Source organism: Melanerpes formicivorus, unplaced genomic scaffold (assembly GCF_026170545.1).
Source record: "Melanerpes formicivorus ecotype bairdi unplaced genomic scaffold, bMelFor1.0.p_v2 SCAF_5, whole genome shotgun sequence".
Classification (NCBI taxonomy): domain Eukaryota; kingdom Metazoa; phylum Chordata; class Aves; order Piciformes; family Picidae; genus Melanerpes; species Melanerpes formicivorus.
In genome coordinates this window covers 27834334-27859672 of record NW_027142357.1, presented here as the reverse complement: position 1 = coordinate 27859672, position 25339 = coordinate 27834334, and the positions used below count along the sequence as shown (strand labels likewise).

The window sequence follows — 25339 nt, the reverse complement described above, 5'->3', positions numbered from 1 at the left end:
TGTAAAACTTCCTCCTGACCTCCAGCCTGAACTTCCCCTGGCGCAGCCTGAGACTGTGTCCTCTTGTTCTGGTGCTGGCTGCCTGGGAGAAGAGACCAACCTCTGCCTGTTTACAACCCCCCTTCAGGTAGTTGTAGAGAGCAATGAGGTCACCCCTGAGTCTCCTCCTCTCCAGCCTAAGCAGCCCCAGCTCCCTCAGTCTCCATTTTGAATATGGAGGAGATCTGGCCTTTCTTTGGTTAGCAAAAAAAGGATGGGCATACATCATCTGCTAGGATAATACAGGGTCTTATGCTGATGAGCCATGGTGCTGTGAGGTCAGAGTGCAGGCTCCACGGTTATGCCATAAACCTCTGTTCCTACTAGACCCAGTGTTCTTTCTTATCAATTAAGGCATTTTTCTCCCCCTTTCCTTTGCCTTTCTGATGCTTCACACATGTTTCCATTCATACTTTATTCATAACAACTTCTAGCTAATATTTCTGCTTGTTGTGATTTGAGCTGACCCAGCTGGTAGCAAAGCACCACAAAGCCACTCACTCCTATCCCCCTCCAATGGGATAAGGAGGAAAAAATGCAACAAAAGGCTCAAGGCAAAAGGCAGGGAGGACACACTCACCAAATATGGTCATGGGCAAAAGATAGACTTGACTTGGGGAAGCAAAATCAAGTTGGTTTAAACAAAACCACCACCAATTCACTGACTGAATCATAGTAGGACAGTGATAAATACAACCTGATCTTAAATACACCTTGCCCCCACGCTTTCCTCCCTGGATCCAGTTCTGCTACTTCCTCTACATCAGTGGTGCAAGGGGAGCAGGGAATTCCTCAGTCACTCCCATTGGGTTTCATGTTACTCCTGCTGCTCCTTCTTCCTTGGGGAAAAACTTCTCACAGTCCTCTCTTGCAGCAGTACAGTATCTGTCTCACAGGAGACCAGCCTCCATGAACTTCAATTAATATGGGTTGGCATCCTTCTACTGATGGATCATTCCAGTGTGAGTTTCCCTTGGTTTCATGGACTTCTTAAGGATCAGTCCCCTGCTCAAGCATGGGGTCCTCCATGGGCTGCAGAGGGGATTCTCTTCACTGTTGAGTTCTAAGGGCTGAAAAGGCTCAGCCTGCAATATCAACAGAAGCCGAAGGGGAATGGCTGCTCTAGTGTGCCTCACTCTTTTGTCACTGACCTTCCTGGTTCTCAGTCATGTCCTGCTCTTCTCTGAAACAAAGGAGCTCCCAAAACAAAAGAACTTTCCCAGCAGGTTTTCCCCTGTTAAATATGTTTTTCACAGAGGTTATTTGCTTGCCTTTGGCCAGAGGTGGGTCTAACTTGGGAGTCTGGGGGATCTTCTTGAAGCTTCTTACAGGAGCCCTGCTATCAAAACCCCACCAGACACAACCCCAACACACTGTTACAAAGGTATAGGGTCACTGGGTGAAAGACTTGACATGGGTGAGCATTACCTTCCATTACACCCAGAATGCTTATTTGATATCTGAAAACTTCAAAGAAACACAACCAACCAACCAAAATCCAACTACATGAGATTTGCCTGACCATGCAGTATGTTATTACTTCTGACATTTCTTTTTGGACTGCCATATTTTTCTGGTGATAACTTCCCCCCTCCCCTCCAAAAAAAACCAACCCTTTAATTCAATGTGAAACATTAAAATACAGACTGATAAAGCAAAACCTGTTACTTGCTTCCCAGTGCTAAGCTGTGTTGAACTGTGGTGGTTAAAAAGGAAGACATTGCTATAAAATTATTCTGAATAGTTTATTGCTAGCAGTACAGCAATATCTGGAATAGCTGAAATAGCAAAGCAAATCTTGATGGAGGAGGGTGGTGGTAGAAGTAGGTGCTGTGATGTTGTTAAACCTCTTTAAACGGTTTTCATTTAAAATATATGGTAGAAATTCATGTGGCTTCTCCAGGCAGTTTTACAGGGCTTGTCTAACACTTGGGGCTATCTCCAATTTGCTGGGAGTGATCGATGATTGATTTTGTGCTAAGAGAAAGTGGATGACTGCATTTATATGAGTTCAGAAACCCAGAAGTTAGGTACATGGGGAAAAAAAAAACCCAACCATTATGACGAAGAGCTGCATTTTGAAATGCAAAACAAAGTAGGGGATGTGTCTGATTAATAATTAGTTCCTGGAATCTGCTATTTTGCCCTTAAAAAAAACCTCAAACCAAACACCCACAAAAACTAATTTCAATTCTCTGTGAGAGAGGTACTTGAGTTTAGGAAATACTTTCTCCTACACCGTGGTATTTCAGTGTGAATACTCCTGACATCTCTGTTTGAAACAGTCAAGAAGAAAGAAACAGGGAAGATAATGTCAATTTTATGTAGTAGTATTATTATTGTTCCTTAAAATCTTTAGGTCTTGAAGGAATTAGTTTTAGAAGATGAAGAAAGCAAAATAGAGAAAGGTTTTCTCAGTCATATTCCTTACAGGAACTCACAGGAGCTGGAAGAATAAAAATACTATTCAAGCAAAACAGATGATATATGTACCTGACACTAGGAGATAACATTTTTTGTTTACTCTCTTTATTTACACATTACTGTGACATTGCATCATTTCTAGGGTGGTTATCTGACCATTTTGTGGCTCATAACATTCTACATGCAGTCCTACCCCTAGAGTGCTGGCAGACCATTGCTTAACTCCTGCTCCCTGGGCTCTGCATCTGTGTGTGTCTGACCAGTTGTGTGCCTCCTGTAAGCACTTGTGAAGGAAACAGGTTACTTTGCAGGCAGTGGTTTCTTGATTTACTGCTTGCTCTCCGGTCTGTGAGGCTTGGAGAGGACCAGTGCTTTCTGGGTTAATAATGGTCATAATATTCTGAAAAATTACTACCCTGGTATGTTGCAGCCAAAGTAGAGAACCTCAGATTTCCAGAGGCAGACTCAAGTTAGAGGTCATTCGTCTTTTTAAAAGACCAAAACCTCCCCAACCTTCTGCTGGACTCCATGTTTCATTGTGTTTCTCTTTATTTGCTTCCTTTTGATGCTTGCAGATAGAATCATTCTGCATTCTTGGCTGTAGCCTTCCTCCTTCCAGAGCTGCATGATACTGAGGAAAAACCTTTGCTGGCTTTAGTAGGTGAGAACTCATGAGGCTTCCTGATGTTTTCAGCTTTGTGCAGCAACAGCAGCAAGGGCTTTTGTTTGACTTTGGTTTTACCACCCTCCATCTCTTCATGTGTCCTTTTCCTTGATATTTATCAGAAGAGTCTGCAATGCAACATAGGTGTGTCAGTGTTTGGAGATCTAGACCAATATTGATTTGTATCAGATGTGTAATGAGGTTCATAGGGATGTGCACTTGCTCTTCCCATGAAAAATATAAAGAGCTGAATCATGCACAGAAGCATGTGTTGGGATTGTTTGTTGGTTTGGTTTTTTTTTTCCTTGTCATCGTGTCAGCACAGCTTTACTTCCCCTCATTTACATGGTGATGCCATGCAGCGGCTTGGAGGGATCTTTAAATAACACCTTTGTTAGGGTTGTTATGCAGGAAAAGTGCAGGAACATTTTCAGAATTGCCTTTGGGGAGCTGGATATAGTCAGTGCTGACCCTGCAAATGTTCAAGATGAAAATAATGGTTGGATTACAGCAATTCATAGTGCAGGAAGGAAGCACAAGATTGCACATACAAAAAGACTTCATGCATTTAAAAACATACTGTAAGCTCTTGTATCTTTTTTTGGTAATTTGCTCTTCTCTTTAAAGAAAGCACACAGACTTGTTTCAAAAGAACCCACAACCTCCCCCTGATTTAAAAACTCAAAGTCCTAAGCCCTCCAAACCTCAGATAACTTTTCTGGGACTTTATCTGGCAGTGCTCTACTGTTTTTGATGTCAAGAATGGTGATGCAAGGTTGTAGAGCCTGAATTGGGCTGGAGGTTAAACAAGGTGATGTAACAGTCCCTTTGAAGTCTCAGAAGTGTGTAGATCTAGATATGGGGCAAGACAGTGTGAGATACTTTATTAGGAGTTTCTTTCCATACCACCCACAACTTTTAGGCTGCTGGGACTAATCCCAAATATGAATCTTCTGGGATTTGTATTTGTGTCTTTTGAGTAAGGAAATGAAGCCGGCAGTGAAATAACTGGGTGGAAAAAGTCAGCCCAGCATTTGGTGCATCTAGTTCAGCACACCAGAGATGTGATTCTCATCCTTTGCATGCTCATGCAAAATCATGAAGGAATATTCTAAAACCTAACTTGGGATATTATGGGATGGTCTAGTTTCTAGTAAAACCCAATGAGTGATACAACAAATGAACAGAGGCTTGGAGCATATTGTCATGGGAGCAGAGGTCTCAGCAGTATCTTAAAGACAAACTCTGAACTGCAATCCGCATTGTAAAGGCAAATCTGGAGGTCCACAGGATTATGCCATGGACTTCTCTGGCCCAGCTAGTTGATTCCCAGTAGCAGCAAACAGCCCTTGCTGTACAGCACCGGTCAAGATGCTCCCACTGCTGCTTTTGAAAGGTGATCAAGGGATGATCCAGAAACAGTAGTGACAGCTCTTTCTTCAGTCCTGAGGAGGCTTTGGCTTGTCTGAGAAGCTTTCACTGTTCAGCCAGCTGTTCCCTGATCTTTTACTAAGATGGAGCACTTGGGTAGCACCAGCTCTGCAGGCTGTTATCTCTTGCCAGGGAGCCTGCTGAGGTGTGGCTAGACAAGGAAGATCTTCAGGGCAGTGTGATGTAAATGATCACTGGGTGTCAGTGGTTTAAGGCAAAGAAGGGGTGAAGACTGTTGACTACAAATGTTAATAGCTATGGAGAACAGAAGCAAGCCTCTTAAATACAAGAAAAAATAATTTAATGAGGCTTAAACATGGTTCAGTCCTGAAGAATGTGTAAGAACAATGCAAATTATATCACTTGGTAAGATTTGCCAAAAGAAAAAAGTCATGCTTAAAGAAAATTGAACTTTTTGTGGAGCATCTTAGTAGTTCTAGGTTTGAAGCGTAAAACAAGTTCCAATTCATAGTTTATTTGAGTCAGATAATGAAATGAGAAACATAATCTTGCATCAAACACAGAAATGACAGGTCTGGTGAATAGCTGCATGGAAACAACTTACATGTCTAGTGTAAGTTTGTAAAATGTGGAAAAAAAATACTGTGGAAGTATTTGTTTAAAATGTGGTCCTCAACTGGAAATTTAATGTTTGTGGGATTTAAATACACAGATTCAATTCTCTTCTCCCAGAAAGGGAATGCAGATAGTTGTATCAAAGTTTGTTAGAATAAGTGCTGGAAACTTCTAGTTTACTGCAATACTTTCCCATTGAAGTTGTTGATTGGAGTTGTCTCAATAGACAGTTTGTTGAATTATAGAGAGATAAGTACAGCTTATTTCACATGCCAAGTTGATATCAAGATGTAACAAGATGTGAGGTTTTTAAAGTGAGATATCATTAAGGTTTCATGTAAAGAAATATTGACTGTTTTGGAAAAGAATGACTAATTTGCAAGACTGGAAATGAAATAGGCTTCAAAACAAAAATGGTTTTAAAATAAGAAAACCTTTCCATTTGTCTAAATTATCTATAGTTTTATGTATTTGTTGAGCTATGAAATGTTATTTAGTTAAAGGAAGAAGTTTAAAACAAAACCTATAAGTAATATAAAATGTGAGAGCAGGACTCAGACATGTAGTCGGTACTTGTGTGACCAAAAGGCACTTTTCCTTACTGAGGTCTCTGCTGTTAAGAGAAGTGTTATGATAGTAAATGTTGCCAGAAGTCTGTTTGGACTATGTAAGGTGTGAAAAGCTTAATTATGAATGAGTAAGCATGCTCTGGTTGGCATGGAAATAACAGAAGCTAATTTTCCACCTGTCATATTTTCACACTGAAGTTGCTTGGCTTATTAGCTATTACTTTTCCACTAGCTTTAAAATCCAACCTCCTCCCTCTATGCTTCCAAAAATAATGAAGTTGTTCTTTCAGTAAGAGGCACTGCACAAATGCTTCCTCATGGAAAGTTGGAGTGTGTGCAAAACTTTCTGCCTTGCTTCTCAAAAAAGTACCTGTTTGAACAGAGGTAGCTCACCTTTGGAATTCTATCCTCAGCCTGTTGAAACTAAAGATTTCTAGATTACATCATTCAAAATAAACAGAGTTCCCTAAATAGACTGGATTGATTTTGTGCACCAAATTTTCTGAATTCCTGCCTCACTTCCAACTATAGCTCAGGTGTCCTGGCCTGTATGATTTTTTTATGGAGAAACTATTTTTGAGAGCAGACTTGAGATGCGCAGATCTGGATGGTCCTGTGAAGAATGAGTGGCTTGGATATATGGAATATGTACTGAGTACATATACTCAGTATGTACTGAGATTCCAATCTTAACCTTACCTGCTTATTTTCCTATTGCCTTCCCCAACAAGAAGTGCTCAACTTCAAAGCGCTTCAAAAGAATGCCAGCAACCTTGACAAGTCTGTTCAACTATGTGATCTCTTTATGAAACAATACACAGGGAGAGACTTTCTATGTTGAGACTGAAGAAACTTTAGAAAGTGGAGCTATGATTTAATTATACCTGTGGTGACAGGTTGGACTCGATGATCTTTGAGGTCTCTTCCAACCTTGATGATATTGTGACAAACTGTGAATACCCAGTGTAATCTCAGTGATAAATAAATGTGGTCATAGACTGGATCTATGCTGCTCTCTATTAGTCTGTAAGGCAAAGTTGGGAACAAGCTTGCAGACAGAAAGACCTGATGACTCTTCCAAGAGGAAAAAAAATAAAACATTTTGGGTTCAAAATATACCAAAAGAGGTCAGTTATCCTTTGGAAGGAATATTAGTTATTGGACATGAACTCCTAAGCAGATAAATAGTCTCGAGACATATCTGACCACCTGTCATTTGGAAACGCAGAACTAATCCAATTGATGTCTGAGATGTTGTTAGAGCTATAGAGTTGTTAGTAGAGAGTTGTTAGATATATTTTCAGGGCATAATTACATCTGCTTTGTTTTATTAACAGCATGACTCAAGTTCCTAGAAGTTGCCAGGGACATGAATGACTCTAAAGTTGAGAGAGGGTTTGTGCCATGTTTGTTTTCTTTTGTTTAGAAAGGCATTTTGAAAAAAAAAAAAAGGAAAAAGCAAAGTGCTTTTAACTCATATGGAAATGTTACGAATTTATATATATCTTGAAACAAGGAAATGTTTTTCTTTAAGTGTAAAAACTTTTCAAAGTACAGAAGTTGTCCTGTATTGTATATCTATTGTATAGCAATGAAGCTTTTCAGATTAACTTCTTATTCAACTTGAACTTCTCACACCAGCTACATAAGAACATACCTTCCTCCTCATATTTATTGTATACTGTATTTGGGAAAGGGTCAGGGAGCAGGGAGGTTGGGCCAGTGGTAGGGGACAACAAATAACAGGAGGAGACTTGATAGGGTGCTTGGTTGCATGGTTTAGTTGATTAGGTAGTGTTGGATGATGGGTTGGATGCAATGATCTTGAAGGTCTTTTCCAACCTGGTCCGGTCCTGTTCTGTTGTATTCGGTCCTGTTCTATCAAGATTCTGTTGAATGACATGTGTATGGCTTAGTTCATCTCCACAAGATACTATTCAAGTCACCAAAGTTATTTATATATATACACACATATATATATGAAATTGTGACTATTCTTAAAGGATTGATGTCATATCTCTGAATTCAAGATGCTTTGCAGCTATCCATGTGCCTTGCATGTAACTCTTGGTAGGCAGGTCTAGTGATGGGGAAAGGCAATACTATTTAAAGCACTTTTTCCCTGTGAATTTTCTTGATTCTACAATCCGTTAATAAAATAAAGGGCATTTTGAAGTTAATTGTCATTAAATCTTTCAAATTTCAGAGAGGAGGCTCTGAGTTTTCAGCAGATGGTTGGAAATGAAATGCACATTAGGGGGAACAGAGGCTCTGCCAAATCTGGACCTTGAACAGAACTAGTCAAATAAACAGAAGTGAGACACAGCAGGGATGGTTTGGAATAGGCTTTATTATGACCAGAAAGCTTCAGGCTATGAATGACCTAATCATCCTAAGCTCTAGACATGTACCTAAATTAGCTTCTACCCTACCATCCTCATAGAACACCATTTTCCTTCATTCAAATACTATACTAACAGATCTGAGCTCTTTGAGAAGTGTAAGGTTATATCTGTTCTGGCTTTTCCTCTTCTCATTGTATTTATCCTATTCAACTCTCCTAATGCCTGTATTCTTAATTTTCTCCTTTAGTTTCCCCATCGTTTTAGTGGTTTCATTTCTAGTACTTCTCATGTGGTGAGTTTCAAATGTCTTGTTCTTGTGGCTCTATAAGAGTGAGAAAAAGAAGTAATGGAAGCACAGTTCCTTGCTTTTGCGGAGCTAGAGAGGGCAGTTCAGATCCCTCTTATCCCAAAGGATTTCTGTCTCTTATCTCTTCTGTGATTGCGAAGTAGAGTAGCATGCCCTACCAGAGAAAGAGAAAACATACTTCCTGTTACATGAAGCTTCGTTCTGAAGTGCTCTCCTGCTATATGTATCTCCTTCCCTGAATGGTTCCTAGCAGTAGTTAGAATTACTCCATATTATTTCAAATAACAAACTAGCTTGCATTTGCTGCAGTTCATTTAACTAGGCTTGGCACAATTTCATGTGTGCTGCCCACAGACATTACTGTGGATAATCTTGCTAGGGCAACTGTCTGCTGAGAATATCTATGAGTGTCATAGCGACATGGACTCAATCTGAAAACACTAGTGCAGATGAGATATAAGTGAAATAAGGTGACTCCTATCATAATTGAGCATTTGCCAAGGCAATGACAAAATGCTATGGATATCCTCCAGTTAATAACTAAACTGCTAAGTAACATAATATTGGTGGCCAACATTTAAAGAATGGCTCGATGTGAAATTCTGTATGGCAACAGCTTGTCTGTCACTGTGCTGTACATTTAGTTAGCAAACTGGCCTATCTTTACTTAAAAATAAGATTATATATGGCCATATAAACCTTTCTCACTTGATAATTTGTATTCCTGAAAGATGCAGTGTCATAGCCTTTGAATCAGTTTCTGGTTTATACCAATAAACATGAACTGCCAAAATCTTTGTGGAAAGCAGATTACTTTTGAGAGTGAAAGAGGCTCTTAAGGAGGGTTGATGTGAATGCATAGTCACTTGGTTTTATGAGGAATTATCTCTCTGGTATTCAAAGTGACAGGAATTAATCTGTTGTACCAGGTAATGGTTTGCACTGCCTAAGGTTATATACCTAAATTCTGAGGCAACATTGACATGGTTTCGGCATGAGTTTAGTGGTTCACACAGTGACATGCAAGTGATCATGTAATTTCTGGTTTCAAGTGTCCATAGTTGGAATGAATCTCTGTGATTCTAATTCCCTTTACAATTAGTAAGCATGCATGAGCCCACTGGGTTTTATTCAGAGCCTGCTGAAGCTAATGGAAGTGGAAAAAAATCCCTTTGACCTCATTTGGCATTGACTCAAGCTCTTTGTGGCTGAAGCTGATGGCTTCATCAAAATTCACTTAACCTTCCAGGGATAAGTGTGTGACATGGTCCGCTCAGGTAATTCTGGAACTTCCTGGGTTTTCTGGGAGGGGTTTGACCACTTTCCCTCATTATTCTCTTTATTAGCAATCTAGGTGAAAAGAGCAACTTGAAAAGTTGCAAAAACCAGTGGGGTATCTTTTATGGTCTCTAATAATATATGGTCAAATATGAAGAATACAGATTAAGAAAATTATCTGCCCTCTTTAACCCTTCCCTGAAGACACTTGAGTTCCATATCTTCATCACTTTAGTCTAATTTTCTACATTATCATATAAAGAAAAATGTTGAGGTTATAATATTAAAATTACTATTAGCAAATTGAGATGAATTCTCCAGAATAGGGGAAAAAAATAATTTATCTGAAGGTCTCTGACTTCCACCCAGCTTAGCAGGACACAGAAGGTGGTTTTTCATACAGTTTCCTCAGGGTATAGGACACTGGAAGAGCTTCTTTATTCCTGTGTGCCATATTCTATAAGAAAGGGTAGATACGATATACCTACAAAGTGGCACTTGTCTCTCTGCCCCTTAGGGTTAGGGAAAAGCCTTACCAGCATTTAAATCTGGGCATGGTCCCAAGCAATTGCTTGAGCAGGGGGCCTGGAAAAGATGACTTTTCAGGCACTCTCACAATGTCAGCTTTCTTCAGTTCAGTTGCATAAAATCATAGCATGGTTTGGAGTTGGAAAGGACCTCCAAAGGCCATCTAGTCCAACCCTTCCCTGCAGTTAGCCGGGATGCCCACCACTAGATCAGGTTGCTCAGTCTTGGTGAACTCGACCTTGAGTATCTCCAAGGATGAAGCCTCAACTACCTCCCCAGACAACCTGATCCTGTGCTCTACCACCCTCATGGCAAATAACTTATTTCTAGCATCCAATCTAATTCTATTCTAATTTAAAACTATTGCCCCTTGTCCTACTCCTACAGGCCTTTGTAAACAATCCCTCACCAGCCTTCTGATGTACCCTTCAGGTACTGGAAGGGCACTATTAAGGTCTCTCTGGTGGCAACCTCAGTTCCTTCAGCCTGTCCTTGTAGGAGAGGTGTTTTGCAGCCCCTTGATCATCATTGTGGCCCTCCTCTGGACCTACTGTCCTTCCTGTGTTGAGGACTTCATAGCTGGACATAGTACTCCATCTGGGTTATTACCAGAGCATGCTTCTTTTGATGCAGCTAGGATGTGATTGGCTGCTGGGCTGCAAGTGCATGCTCTTGTTGACTCCTCCAGGGCAAAATTGAAGGGAACAGATTTCTTACGGCTTTTCACTAGGCAGATGCACAAAGTCGGGATGCTGCAAATAACCACTTTGTATTTCTTGAGGTGGAGGCCTTGTCTGTGGATCTTCTGAAGATTCTTGCTCTCATTGCATAGTTCTAATATCAAGGAAGGCTACTTCCATCACTGACAAGTATGTTTTCAAATCAGTGTTCAGGGCTTTGGTGTGTGACACCATTAAATGTTAACATGCATTTTCAAACAAGGAGCCTCAAGGCTAGAAGTAGCTCTTTGATCTTTAAAAAGCTTGCTACATAGGGGAATGAGTTTGAATGTATATTTGTATCTGTGAACACTTGCAGGTAATTAGATTTTAGTTTCAAGGCTGCAGGACTTTGCAGAAATGATTCAGATTTCAAAAGACTCAAAATAAATATCAATTCTGATTTATCACAAGGGATTTAGAGGGGCATAAACCAAACCTTTAATGGCTTGAGCCACACTTTATTAATTGCTTTGTTGAAGAGATAAAACCTGTGGGAATTGTGCATTAAAATGGGATGTGAACCAGCAGACATCTAAGCAGGATCTGAATTTGGTTTAAAAAGAGTAAGAAAATACACAGCTGAGCTTTCATCTGTGTTTAAAAGATTATTACTTTAATATAGGCCGTTTCCTTGTTTTTAAGGATGCATGCCTCAACTGAGCCATAGTTCTATGTGAAAGCATTTGAGCTAGTCATCCAGTATTGAAGGAATAGGATCTGTCTAAACAAAATGACAAGCAATTAGGGAGCCTGGGGAAATTGTCTGTTTGTCATATCTGAAAAGAAAGTTATCAAGTTATTACCCAGATTGTTCTGTGTTTGACAGTTGTATCTACAAAGGCTTCTTACAGCATCTTTGCAAAGATGGCACTTTTATAGTCTGGTGATGACAGGGGACAGTGGAACTTAGGTGTTTGTTTTTAATTGAGACTTTATTCATTTTCCATATGCAGAGTTCATCACAAGGAAGACTACTGATAGAATGTGAACCTTTTTCCTTGGGTGAAAAAAATGACCTCATTATATAAAATAAAAAATAGCTGACTGCTGGAGTTCTACTGGCTTTTAAACTGATGCATTAATCAATACTTTAAATTGAAGTTGCCATCTTGTTGAATTTCTGCTTTTTGGTTTTTTAGTTCCATATGTTCTCACTGTGTCTCTTAAAATGTAGAATGCCTGGGTTTATTTAATACCATGTGAAAGAAATACTGCACTGGTATCCTTAGTGTATTTTACATCTTAATTCTGTAAGTAATATTGGTGACTTTGTTGCAAAACAAATTTTGCAAAACCCTGGCATCAATAGTCCTGTCATGCCCTTTCCCTTTCTTTTTGTATTATACTATACTTGCATAAGTGATGAGCTTTTTTTCTTCCACCCACCAGTCTTCCTGTATTCTGTATTAGAGCACCAGTAGCTGTCCTGGATTTATCTGTTTTGAAAAATCTTTGGTGCATGAAACATTAGGTGGATCCAAATTATTGTGATAATTAGGGGATATGTTTGTATCAAGCCTGTATCATTACATGTAAAACTTAGAGCTGATTTTGAAGAGGACTGGGAAGTGAGCCACTAACCAGCCTTGACAAGCGTGGCCTTGACACCATCACTAGCTGCCTTCCAAGATTTCCACTAAGGCAAAAAACATATTTTTGGGGATCCTCAAAGACATTCCATGGTTCATGCAGATATTCCTGGGTACTGAATTGAAAGCATTATCAGTCCAGATGAAGAAAATATGAATGCTGAGTTTATTAATAATAGATAATGTAAATATCCATTTTTTAATGTATCTTTTGGGGCATATCTGTTCTCTAAAGCATTTTCAGTACTGACTGAAAAGGATTCTGGTTTTGCATACCAATAAAGTTCAGGTTTTGGTAGTCCCTCTGAGTGCTGAGTATCTGAGGGCATTTTCATCCACGGTGTTCTGCTAATCCTCTACTCTCAGGCAGCTACATAGCTCTCACCCTTGCTTGCTACACGAATGAGAAACACCTTTTCCTCAAATTGTTCCTGTCCTGGCCAATGAAGGCAGGAAATAATGCATTTGAAAAGCTGAGCTCAGCAATGCTCAAATTCTGAACTGGGTTTGTGGCTGAACTGGTAATTGAAAATATCTTTACTATTTCCATATCTGGACCACAGGCTCATCCTTCCTAATAGCTCTAGGACTGTATTTGAGGAAATAGGACGTTACCATCACCCTCACGGTGTGCCCCACCCAGTATTCTGACTGCTTGCTATGTTGACCAACATCTAGTAAACTTGTGGAATGTCAGTGGGAGATGAAAGCTTCTCACAGAGTTAGCACATACCTTCCACTTGCAAGAAAATCCAATGACAGGCATGCAGGAATGAGTCTAAAATCATGGGCCAAAACTGTAATGATGTGAAGGCCGAGGATTGTGACCTTTCAGGGCCAGGGATTTTGTTCAGAGCGTAGATTGAATGCCTAATGTAGCATAAGATTGTAGCAAAGACTGCATCACGAGGACCTCAATAGTGATTCACAAAATAATCCAGTGTTAGAAAAATAAAAATTGTGTATAAACTTTCTTGCTTATTTGATAATGTGTTCAAACCAAGAGATCCGTGTGTTTTGTCATCCTCTTGTGCTAAAAATGCCACTGTGAATGACAAAGAGAATACTCTGCCCTGAGAAATGCCTGGCAGAATTTTCATCTTTAAACTGACATCAAAATTGCATTCACCTTGCTTAAGAATGGGAATTTTAAACATTTTTTTTTTCCTTTTCAATCCTGTCCCTTATCTAAACCATTGACTTGCATAGAGAAGTCTTAAAAATTGGTGGTTTGGGGCTGAATAAGGCATTTTCGTTGGAGGTTATTGAGACACGAAATGATTACTTATCATTGCCTGAAATGACATTACATTTAAATACAGTGGTACATGGGCACTTGCTACTACCTTCATCTCTCTTAATCCCTGCTCTCAACCTGCAAATTGAACATTCTCTCAGCCTTATGGGACTCACTGAAATTCTCAGAGTTATAATTGCTTTTCAGTATGTCAGCTGGCATGTTACACGATTTCAAGAGGTTCCTTCCAAACAGAAAATATTTAGTGAACCCCATGTTATGTACTTTCCCCTCCCCACCCCCCTTTAGTCAGTCTTATCCATGAATTCACCAGAGATTTAAAGGCAAAATGAAAAATTGATTTTGCTTGATTTGAAAATTCAAGGGACATCCTCTTGGTTATTGATGGCTTTTTAAATTGTTGTGCATTGTTAGCAGGGTATGTCTGTGAAATTCATCAGTATTCCACAGCTTTCTAGCTGCTTCTGTTGTTTGCTTACAGATAGCAGCTGTAAATTCAGATGTGCACAAAATTACCAGACAAAGATATGACATTGTCTGAAAGTCTTTGCAATGACTGACTGTATAAATGAGCCTTTTCCCACAGAGATCAATAGGAAAATCAGAGCAGGAATGTCTTGTTTGAGAAAGCTAAGGCCTCATATTGTCTCACGTGATGAAAGCTGCCCAACTCCATTACCCTTCTGAATCAGTGGTTGGGCTTAAAAGAGAAATAATGAGAATGGAGCACTACACTTATACAAATATTCATGGGTCTTGCTGCAAACTGGGGGGGGAACTTTAACACTGCAAAGAAACTGAGAATATGTGCTGGAGAAGCAGGAGGAGAAAAGAACTTATAAAACGTTTGTTCTCCTTTATTTCCCTTTTAACATTCATTCTGGAACTCATGGAAATCAGGGTCAAGTGTGAATCACAGCATCACAGGATGTCAGGGGAAGGAAGGGACCACTGGAGATCTTCTACCCGTTCAGAAGGAAACTCAGTGTGGCAATCAGATTCATTGTTTTGTTCTCTAACTAACCCTGTGCACCTCCTCAAAGGCAAAGTAAGGTAATGTGAGATCTCATTTAAGGGTCTGAGCTTATTTATTTGTAGCAATAGGTGTGATGGTGATAAGCAGTTGGTGTGGAGATGCTCCACTGAAGTTTGCAGCAGTGTTGTTGCAAGCATGCTGAGTTTGAAGGTCACTCAAAGTGTGGAGAACAGCATAAATGTCTACTTTTCTGAAAGGCTCATTCAGGCTGGAGAAGTAGTCAGAACTATATTTTTGTCTCATTGAGCTGAATATCAAGTGGTAGAAAGAGACATGGCTCACTTAGATTGCTGAAAATATTCTATTTCCAAATTGGACTAGAGAGAAAATTTTTCCCAAATGTGGTCAGTTAGCTAAGATGGTCAACTCTCTCCACCCCTGAAAATACAGCTCTTGTCTTTCCGTGAACTGGTTAACATGTTCCAGTCAGCATGGTAACCTGTTTGCTGCTGCTGCTGTTGTGCAGAAAGCTTGCTTTGCTATATTTCTCTCCTACTTTTGTTTTATTTGATTGTGTTTGTTTTTGATGTGGGGGGTTTGTTTGTTTTGTTTGTTTGTTTCAATAAACCTTGTTTTCCTTGCAACAGGTATTTACATTCCCACGTTAAAAAACTTGTATTTAGACAGCTTGGAAGAACTGCTTCACCAGTGAATTCCTGAACAATCTTAACGCTGAGTAACATCAGTGGAAAATCATCCTTACTTCCACTGCATTTTAATTTTATGTTGGTAAATGCCTATAGTGAACTCAATCCAGCTGCCTCTGATCATTCTCGTGGTGGTTTTTTTTCATCTAATAATGAGCCTGGAAGCCTTTTGGATAGGTGCAGCTACATTAATGTTGTGGGCTGTTTGTTGGGTTTTTTTTTGCTTGGGTGGGTTTTTTTTTTTCTTCCTGCAAATTCAGTGTTAGTTGTACATACATAGATAGTTGTACATATTTTAAGGCAAATGCTGTTATGCTTTTTGTAATCTGTGGTCTAATTGTTAGAGTCCTAAACTGTGATGATGTCTGGAGAACAGGGCATGCTTGTAGCAAAGCCTTACACTTTTGGTGGACATCAAGTTTGCATTTTGGAGTGCTGCTAAAACTTCAAAACTTCAGAATACGGTCTTGATCTCTGGAATATATCAATTACTTTGAAATGCACAAGTGATGAGTCATAGGCTAGGATGAAAAGGATGCTTGTCATGCTCTTTGGCCATATAGCACAGTGCCTCTATGTTCTTGCATTTTTCATAATGTAATAAAAACTGCCCTGTGCTGATAAAATCCCTTCTCTGTGTTTTCCTGTACTGAAAGGCAATTTCCTAATATATTGCCCACCATGGATTAAAGAGATTTATACTATCTGTCCACTGAAGTGTGATACGTGTTAAAAGGGTAAACTTTAGATATAAAACCTATTCCATCTGCTGCTCAGCTTTGTAGCTTTCTGATCTTAAGTCAAAGATCAGTGAACTCATAAATTAGCAGGATCTCATAAATGTGGAAGGAAAAGGAAAGTAGTGCAAGAAGTGTTGCACTTTGAATAGAAAGTAGTAAGAACCCTTGACAACTGTAGTTACACCAGCTGAGAGTAAGTCTCAGCTTTGGACAATGTCAAGGGTTGAGGGGAAGGCCCAGCCTTCTCCCCCCCCCATAAGTAAAGGGAAGAAAATTGAAAGAAAACCACAGCCGGATTAGGAAAGGATTGCGCTGTATTTACAAGCGGTTTAGGAAATGCAGGTTTATATACACAATTTACAGTATTTACAATATATACACAGAAATATACAACAAAGTAACACTGGAATGAGATTCCCCTCTCCCTGAAGGAGGAAGGGTTTTCCCCCTGTACCCCCTTCTCTCCCCCTTTTCCCCAGAGAGGGTTAGAAAGAGAGAAAACGAGCAATCGTTAATTAAAGCAGAATATGTTAGTGGAGGCCTTATCTTTCCAAGGTCAGTCTGGCCGAGAGCCCAGAAGCTGCAAACTGCGAAAGGAGGGGAAGAAATTACAAGACTGACCCGAGTCACTCTGGGAATCAAAACTTAAGGCAGCACTCTGCCACTCCACCAATTAAATTAGTTTAGACCTGTCCTTTGTTTATAAAACATACAGTCACAATGTCCCTCTTCTTAAAGGCACAGCCTCAAACGGTCACAGACGATGTACTTTTGAAGGTTTATTCATTTGAATATAAATGTTGACCAGCTGAACTACTACATCCTTTTAATGTAGTCTTTTTTTAATTGTTTGTTTCCATATAGAAATTAAAAAAGTGTTTCAATAACTGTTGAAATCTCAGACTGTCCTCTTATTCAATGGATTTCTGTGACTGATTTCTTGTTTATTGGCAGCAGCTCATTTGTGGTAGGTTTGGAAGGGGTAAGGCCATGAAGCCTCCTCCCTTCCCCCTTGTAAAGTAAAAGGGGAAAAAAAATTGAAGGGAAAGGAAAAAAAACCTCACAAGCTGAATTAGCAAAGCAGTGGAGCTATATTTACAAAGCAACGTAGGGAATGCAGGGGATTATTTACAAATTTACAATATCTACAATATATACAAAGATATACAACAGAGTAACACAGAAATGAGAGTGACCCCCTCGGCAGAGAGGGGTTCCCCACCTCCGCTCTCCCCTCTCTCCCCCCCTTTCCCCAGAGTGGGATGGAAAGAGAAAGAAAAGAGAGGAAAAAAAAGTTAGAAGCAGTTTGTGTTAATTGGAAAGGAGTTAATACCGGCTGTTATCTGGTCTTCAAGGCCGAGGCCTTGGCAGAAAGCCCAGCACAGACAGAGCTGCTGCACGAAGAAAAGGCGGAAGCAAGACTGACAGAAAAGTCGTGCAAATGTCCACTTCACTCCCAGTTCAGAAGGTGCTTCCTCCCACTTTACCAATGAAATAGTTTAGACTATTCCTTCCGTTTACCAACTTCCGTCCACCATATTCCCTTTCTTAAGGGGGCAACATCAACCGGCCACACTCATTCCTGTCCTAAAAAGGTCTGTGATCTAATACGAAGTTCATAGTGTAAAATAATGTGACCAATACTTTCATTTTGTAGATGCAGACATTGGAACTCACCTAAATGGCATGGATTATGACAGAGCTGGAGTCTGTTGTTCCTTAAGAGCATTTTCCTTAACATTTTTTTGGTGTTTTGTTTTTAATAATTAGCTGTGTCTGATGTTCTTTGGGCCTCTTGAATCAAGTATTGCTTGTGTATATTAGTTTACTGGAGCTGCATTGGTGGCTATTTGAAATTCATATATTGTCATAATAAGTCCAAATCTCTCATGTTTGCTCTATTCTTCAAATTTTACTCCTGCTTCATCATTGCGAGAGGGAGTTACACTGCAGATATGCTTGTTTAAAAAACAAAAAAGACTCAGTATTGAATCAGAGGTGGGGTTTTTGTGAGCTCCTTGAACTATTAAAAATTGGACTTGACCATATTTTGTGCGTCAAGGGTTAGGCCTGGGCCAACCACTAAATAAGATGCTCTTTATTAACTCCTCTCCCTTTCTAAAGGGGAAGAGAAGGAAGGCAGACATATGGACTGGAAAAAGGAAAGTAAAACTACTTTAATGAAAAAAAAAATGATGGTGAATGGTGCCACATCCAGCTGGCGGCCAGTCACTAGTGGTGTGCCCCAAGGATCAGTGCTGGGCCCTGTGCTCTTTACCATCTTTATTGATGATCTGGATGAGGGCATTGAGTCCATCATCAGTAATTTGCTGACGACACCAAGCTGGGGGTAGGAGCTGATCTGCTGGAGGGTAGAGAGGCTCTGCAGAGGGACCTTAACAGGCAGGACAGATGGGCAGAATCCAACAACATGAGATTTAACACATCCAAGTGCCGGGTTCTGCACATTGGCCACAACAACCCCATGCAGAGCTACAGGCTGGGGGTCAGAGTGGCTGGAGAGCAGCCAGGCAGAGAGGGACCTGGAGATACTGGTCGATGGTAGGCTGAACATGAGCCTGCAGTGTGCCCAGGCAGCCAAGAGGGCCAATGGCATCCTGGCCTGCATCAGGAACAGTGTGGCCAGCAGGAGCAGGGAGGTCATTCTGCCCCTGTACACTGCACTGGTTAGACCACACCTTGAGTCCTGTGTCCATTTCTGGGCCCCTCAGTTTAGGAAGGATGTTGACTTGCTGCAGCGAGTCCAGAGAAGGGCAACGAAGTTGGTGAGGGGTTTGGAGCACAAGCCCTATGAGGAAAGACTGAAGGAGCTGGGATTGCTCAGCCTGGAGAAGAGGAGACTCAGGGGTGACCTTATCACTCTCTACAACTACCTGAAGGGAGGTTGTAGACAGGTGGATGATGGTCTCTTTTCCCAGGCACCCAGTACCAGAACAAGAGGACACAGTCTCAGGCTGCACCAGGGGAGGTTCAGGTTGGATGTTAGGAAGAAGTTCTATACAGGAAGAGTGATTGCCCATTGGAATGGGCTGCCCAAGGAGATGGTGGAGTCGCCGTCATTGGAGGTGTTCAGGAGGAGACTTGATGGGGTGCTTGGTGCCATGGGTTAGCTGTTTGGGTGGGTTTGATTGGTTGATGGGTTGGATGCGATGATCTTGAAGGTCTCTTCCAACCTGGTTTGGTTTATTCTAAATAAAGGTTATTCTAAATAAAGGTCTATTAAATTAAGTATATACAAATATACACAAACCCAATATGAACCCGACCCATCTAATAGCAATTTCATCAGTCACCACTAATACTGTGACAAGGGGATGTGTTAGATCAGACTCAGTGGCAGATGGGGACCAAATTCAGCAGTTGGGTTCTGGAACTGAATTCAGGAAATAGTAGATTAAAGGCAGGAGAACAGACTGAGTTCTCCTGGGATGCCAGCCATTGAAGCAGAGTCTTCATGATCCCTCAGCTTTATACTGAATATAATGTCTATGGAATAGAATGCCTAGTTGATCAGTTAAGGATCATCTGTCCTGTCTGCTCTTCCCCACAGATAGTCTTTTACTCTGCACCTACAAGATTTGGCAGTGATCTTGGTCTGCATAGCAATCCTAGAAACATTGAGCGTTATCGCTGCTAGAAGCAGAGACTGTCTATGAAAACATGCTCTTAATTGTGGAAAGTGCTGTTACTTGGAAGAGACTGAGCTGAAAAGTAAAATCACTGAACTGAATTAGTTCTAATTCAAACCAGGACATTGTGAGACAGGGTTACATGTGCAGGCTGCATTGTAAAAGGATGCTCTATAAATGCTCTGAGTAATACTTTTATGTCAAGGTTTACAAGCATATGAAAGAACACATGTAATTTGCATTGATTTAGGAAGAGTTCATGATTAGCTTAACTATTGATGTTTACTTGCACTATAGTGAGGAAAGAAAGAGAAACATTGTGTTAAGTATTTTCTCTAGTGTCTTATATCTTGAAAAATATGCCATGCCTTTCAGCTAACAGATGGAGTTCACAGCTGTGCATGTGAGTGTAGCCAGTCTCCAGGACAAGAGAAGAGGAAAAAAAGTAAATAAATTCATTTTTACTATAAGTAGTTGGTGGTTTGTGGTGGTTTGCTGTTTGTTTGGTTGGCTTTTTTTGGGGTGGGGGAGTCCTCTCTTCATCTTGCCAAGCATCACTTACTAAGATTTTTTGTAGTAGGAAAACTTAGTAGTATGTGGAACTCTGTGAGATGCTTTGTGTGGCAATTTTTGGCATGGAAATAATCTCTGTCTCTTCTAAATCTGTGTTACTGCATTTCCTGTGTCTTTTGTGTATTCCCCCACCAGAGGCTTCTCCTTCTCCCATATGCATGCACTTCATTGACCTCTAAAGGTGGAAGTCCACAGTAAGTCCAAATATTTCAATTTCTTGTCTTTACGAAGGAGAACTGTAGCTACAGAAGGCAGGAGGAAAAGAGATGAAGGGGAAGGCATCAGTTATCATTCCTGAGCACTGTTAGAGACATGATACAAAACGCATGGTTTACATCTTTGAAACCAAATCTGCCATTAAGTGGGTAATGCTAAGAGGAATTTTATCTGGCCTATAAATATCAGTGAAACTTTTCAACTTCAAATCCCAGTATGGAGACAATTTACAATTGCAATCAAAATGATGCACACAATTTAACTTCACTGCCATCTGCAACTCTGCTGGAATTTTAATAATGAATAAAATTATATCTTGGCAACAAAAAAAAAAAAATCTCACTTAAGTTCCAATCAAGAACTCCAAAAAGAAGCTACAAGGCTTCAGACTTACTCTGAAATCTCCTCTCTCTCCATTTAAATAGCAAGCTGTGGACAAAATGAGGGTTTTGCTGGAAAGCAGATCTGTGGAGAAAGACCTGGGAATCCTGATGGACAAGAAGTTAACCATACGCCAGAAGTGTGCTCTTGTGGCCAAGAATGCTATATCTGCGGGGGCAATAAGAAGAGTGTGACCAGTAGGTCAAGGGAGGTTCTCTTCTCCCCCTACTCTGCCCTAGTGAGGTGATGTATCCATTACTGGGCTATTCAGTTCAAGACAGGGAGCTACTGAAGAGGACCAAATAGAAGGCTACAAGATCATAGGATCACAGAATGGTTTGGGTGGGTTGAACGGGACCTTAAAGTTCATCTAGTTTTAACCTAGCCCGCCTGCCATGGACGTGGACATCTACTAGACCAGGTTGCTCAGGGCCCCATGCAGCCTGTTGCTGAACACTTGCAGGCTTGGAGCCTCCAAATATTCTCTGGGCAACCTGTTCTAGTGCCTCAACTGTGAAGAATTTCTTCCCAATGTCTAATCTAAATTGAGCTTCTTTGAGTTTGAACTTGTCCTATCACTACACACATTCATAAAAAGTCTTTGTAAAAGATGATTATGAGGCTGGAGCTTTTCTCTTACAAGGAGATCCTGAGAGACCTGAGACTATTTAGCCTGGGGAGGACTAAAAAGAAATCTGAGCAGGTGTCAAAAAGATGGAGCCAGTCTCTTTCCAGTGGATCAAACTAGAAAACAGGAAGTTCTACATAAATATAAGGAAAAACACTTCTTTGCTTTGAGGATGACAGCACTGGAATAGGCTGCTCACAGGGGTTATAAAGTCTTCTTCTCTAGAGGGTTTCAAAACCTGTGTGGATGTGTTCCTGTGCAACCTGCTGTAGGCAAACCTGCTTTAGCATGGGGATTGGACTATAGATGATCCCCTGAAGTCACTTCTAACCATTACCACTCTATGATTCTGTGAAAAGGCCTGTGTGATTCTGTGAAACCTCTGAAGCTCAGGGATTATGGTTCAGGCAAGGGTTTGCACAGCTGGTCACAAGCACTCCTGCCCTCATTGCACAGTTTGATTCTGGTTCTGTAGAGATGTATGAGCAAAGTCTCATCCAGGAGCTCTTTGATGATGTGCCAGTCTCTGTGTACTTGAAGAACAGCACCTACAGGAGGCCTTTTATTACTGTTGGATGATGCAGGAGGCAAGTCACTTATGCTCTTCAGAGTTTGTCTTTTGGACTCCATTGTGAGCCTGTTCCTGGGCTGTAACTTTGTCTTCTTTTTCCTCTTCTCCAATTTGCAAAAAAGAGGGTAGTTTTTTTGTTAATAGTTTACCTGCTGGGTCCTGTTCATTACCCATCCTTCAGTTGTATGGGTACACTTGTCCTACAGTATTTCTGACTATTTCATAGTGCTTGTGGTCTCTGATAGAGCAGCTGCAGCATAAAGCACCGAATCTGATGTACATGAAGTCTGTGGAGCCCAAAGACAGTTGATCTTTCATTGATTGTGTCTTTTTCATCAAAGCTTTCATTAAGGAAATGTTAGTGACCTTTCTGTATGGCTTTCACAAGTGGAAATCAATGTGTTTTGTCCTACTGACTCTTCAAGTGGACAAGGGAAATAGTAACAGGACAGGTAATGACCCTGTCTGTGTTCCAGGGATTGATCGTTTTCAAAGAACAGGATGAAAGAAACATTAGTTTGAGCACAGTGGGTTTTTCCTAAATATCTTCATTATCTGCTAATCAGAAATCTTTTAAATTTATATTGGTTACTGCTGCTGAGTGTTATCTCAAGCTTGAAGAAATTTATAAACTGGATCATGGCATGCATACCAACGGTGATGTTAAAGATGTACTAGCAAAAATTAGTGAAGTTGGGCTGAATCTCTGATTTCTATGCAAACACAATTTTAGTAATGTTAGCTGTATTTCCTCTCTTCCTAGGACTTGGATATGTTTTTCTTAGTTGTTTAGTGTGTATTAGGTGGTGTGGGCTTTTTTTGTTTGGTTTTTGGATTATTTTATTTTGTTTGGTGACTGTTGGCTTTGTTGGGTTTGTTGTTGCCTTTTTAAAATCCTGCCTTCTCATGGAAGCAGAACCTGTGGGACGATCCTTGCTGTATGTGCATGTCTGACCTTTTTGAAGGTCTATTTCAACTCAGTTTTGCAATGAGCTATCAATCTCAAATCTGTAGAAGTTTGTATATGTAGAATCTCTGGTAAGGAATGCATCAGAGCTAGTCTGCTAGTTGTCTAATGCATCCCAAGCACTTTACTGTGAAATGTCATTTAGCATGTAAAAGCTGTGCCATGTCCTATGTTGTAGGTCTGTGCATACAGGGCTGTAAGGTGAAACCTCCAAGGTTAGTTTTGACTGAGGGAAGAGCAGAAGAGACCTCGCATCTTCTTAGAGTACTCATTCAAAAATCAGCTTCAATTGGAGGAAAGTCCTGTTTGCACTCTAAAGTCTGTCATTAGTCTCTTATCTATTGGAAGTTGGATTGGATTGTTCCTAGTGTTCTCAGAGCTATCTTCAAATGCTTATATGCAGCTCTAAATCCTTAAAATTACATGTTAATTAATTCAGGGAAGGATTCCTGGCAGAAGTGTTGTTTGGGTTTTTTTTCTTGTTTGTTTGTAGAATAAAACCAAAGAAGTTTCTCAGAATTTGGTATGAAAATTATGTTATAATGCTGTAACAGCCAAGGTAAGTGTGTCTGGGGACAAAAGCAAAAGGTGTGGAAATTTAGACAAAGCATCTGGTGGTTGAAAGAGAGAATTTTCATTCTGGTCTGGAGCCTCCAGAGATCCCAGTGAAAACCTTAAATGCATTACTCTGAAATTATTTACGCTTGCTGATGTGCTGAGACACTTGGTGTCCTGGAAGTATCCAATCATACCATCAGGGAACAGGAAGAACCCAGAGATGGACAGTGTGACTCTTGTCAGGGACAACCTTGGGATCACAGGATGATGTGTTTAGTTCTCTCATGGTCCACAGGGAACTGAAGAGAGCTAACAGTCTAGACACTATTTAAATTGAAATCTCTGCATTTGGTTATTTCCAGTTTTAGGTTTTAAATGTTGCTGAGTAGTCATGCAGATTTATCTCTAAAACTTGAACATCCTTTTGAGAGGTTCCTGAAACTTCCGCTGAGGTTTATAGAACATAGAAGTTTAGGTAACTTTGGTGCACTGATGTACTTGCCTACTTACCATCTGAAATCTTTTGAATCGTTGTTCATTTCACACGTGACAGTGAACTTAAGAGCTTTGTTTTGATTTACAGATTGTTTGGGTTTTGTTTTAAGTCCAGCAAGCAACAAATTATGGCCCCACTCTTACCAGGGGGGGCAACACTTCACAGACCTTTATGCATTGCAGTCAGAAGTTCTCTTTGACATTCAAAGTAATAGAGAATCTGCTCAGGATCTTCATAACTTGTTTTCTTGGTTAATTATCCCCATGGTGAAAGCATCAGTGGTATACTTGAGCTTAATTTGTCTAACTCACAGATCTTGTCAGGTCTTCTTGTTGATGGTAACTGAAGAGATGGAAAGGACCTTGTGCTTATGTTAGCCTGTTGAGGTTCATCAGTCATTGCACTCATATGAATGCTATAGATTACACTGATACATTTTTTTCATATAGAACTGGATTTTGATTACAAAAGCATCTGGGCTATTCTAGACAATTATTGTAGAAAGAGATGAGAAATATTGTAATGCAATCTGGTTCATTATGGAAAAGGTATTCAGTTTTGACATAGTTTACATCTGCTATCATGAATAAAAAGGAATTATTGCTTTTATTTCTTGTCATTTGTAGCCCTGGAATATTGACGTATCACTTCCTTCCCTCCTCCACAAATCATATGTTTACTCTGTTAGTGCAAGAACACCATGGTGCCTGAGATCCTGCTAATGTGCAGGACATTTCCAGTAATTAGATCTGTTTGCTCCATGGGAGATTCAATTAAAAATGAGAGGATTTTATTACTATAATCTGCTGAAACCTCACTCGTTGTTCTTGAGCATGTGTCATACAATTATAGAATAGTTTGGTTTGGAAGAGACTTTAAAGATCATCCAGTTCTACTCCTTCTGCCATGGGCAGTGACACCTTCTACTAGACTAATCAAAGACCCATGTAACCTGACCTTGACAGGTTGGGTGCTGTATGTGACAACATTGTAATGTTCAGACATATTTTAGCTAACTTTATCCTTATTCAAACATAATGAGCTTAAAAATTCAACTTGAATGTTAGCTTAGCCCACCTGTCCTCAAATGAAGATGTGAAAGTAAGGGGGGAAAGACATTTAAATAAAATTAATTTGGCCATGTAT

General features: G+C 40.2%; 1 protein-coding gene across 1 annotated transcript in view; it reads left to right on the top strand.

The window, feature by feature from the left end:
* The window catches only part of CNTNAP5 (contactin associated protein family member 5), a 303624-nt gene that overhangs the window by 53377 nt on the left and 224908 nt on the right, over positions 1–25339 (top strand). The window lies entirely within an intron of this gene.